This window comes from Dioscorea cayenensis, unplaced genomic scaffold (genome assembly GCF_009730915.1).
Source record: "Dioscorea cayenensis subsp. rotundata cultivar TDr96_F1 unplaced genomic scaffold, TDr96_F1_v2_PseudoChromosome.rev07_lg8_w22 25.fasta BLBR01002174.1, whole genome shotgun sequence".
Lineage (NCBI taxonomy): Eukaryota > Viridiplantae > Streptophyta > Magnoliopsida > Dioscoreales > Dioscoreaceae > Dioscorea > Dioscorea cayenensis.
Genome location: NW_024088565.1, coordinates 17,734 through 18,724, shown reverse-complemented (window position 1 = coordinate 18,724; position 991 = coordinate 17,734). Strand labels below are relative to the sequence as shown.

General features: G+C 43.5%; 1 non-coding gene across 1 annotated transcript; it reads right to left on the bottom strand.

Moving 5' to 3' along the window:
* Positions 1 to 619: 619 nt before the first annotated feature.
* On the bottom strand, positions 620 to 726 carry LOC120257546. The gene has a single exon (XR_005535714.1). It is a non-coding gene; the product is annotated as a small nucleolar RNA R71 (small nucleolar RNA).
* Positions 727 to 991: the final 265 nt, after the last annotated feature.

The window sequence follows — 991 nt, the reverse complement described above, 5'->3', positions numbered from 1 at the left end:
ATGGCACCGTTGCCAGGGAATTGGCGTTTAGTGATACTTTGCACTTTGTTTTCTTAGCTATTTACCATTCATTCTATTTCACACTTTCTTGCTCTGTCATCTTTCTGATTTTGTTTTCTTTCTTATGTGCAGCTTCAGGTTCATGACCCGAGGGAACCCTTCGATATTAGTTGAAGGAGATCGTAAGGGAACGTACACTACGATATTTGCAAGTTGAAGGATCTGACAATATGGCAGAACAAAATGAGCAACAAGGAACATTATCAGATTATGCCATACCGTCAGTGTTGGGGATACAATCGAGTATTGTGTGTCCCCCTATCACAGCTCAGAATTTTGAGCTGAAGCCGGCATCATCCATATGTTGCAGCAGTCCGCATAATTTAACGATTTGGCCGATGAGGATCCAAACAGTAAGATTGAGAGATTCCTAGAGGTGTGTGATATGCTGAAGATTAACGGAGTATCGGATGATGATATTAGACTGAGGGCTTTCCCATTTTCTCTTAAGGGAAGAGCCAAGCAGTGGCTTCTTTCCTTGCCCAAGGCCTTCATCACGACTTGGAATGAGATGGTCGAAGCTTTCCTTGGTAGATACTTTCCTCCGGGGAAGTCAGTCAAGCTTCGAAATGAGATATCGTCGTTTGCACAGATGGAGTTGGAGTTATTGTTTGAGACATGGGAGCGCTTGAAGGAACTCCTGAGAAAGTACCTACAACATCGATTCCCTCAGTGGATAATCATTGTCCCTCAGTGGACAATGGGTTGAGTCCAAGTGCAAGACAATATCTAGATGCGGCAGCAGGAGGTACTTTGACTAGTAAGACCCTCGATGAAGCCAGGCAATTAATTGAAGTTATGGGTCTGAATAGCCATCAATGGAATGCGCGGGAAAGGAAGAAAGTGGCCGAACTTCATTAAATAGATGTAGTCACATCTTTGGCAGCACAGGTGGAATCATTGAGTAAGAAGTTAGATCTTCCAACTTCTA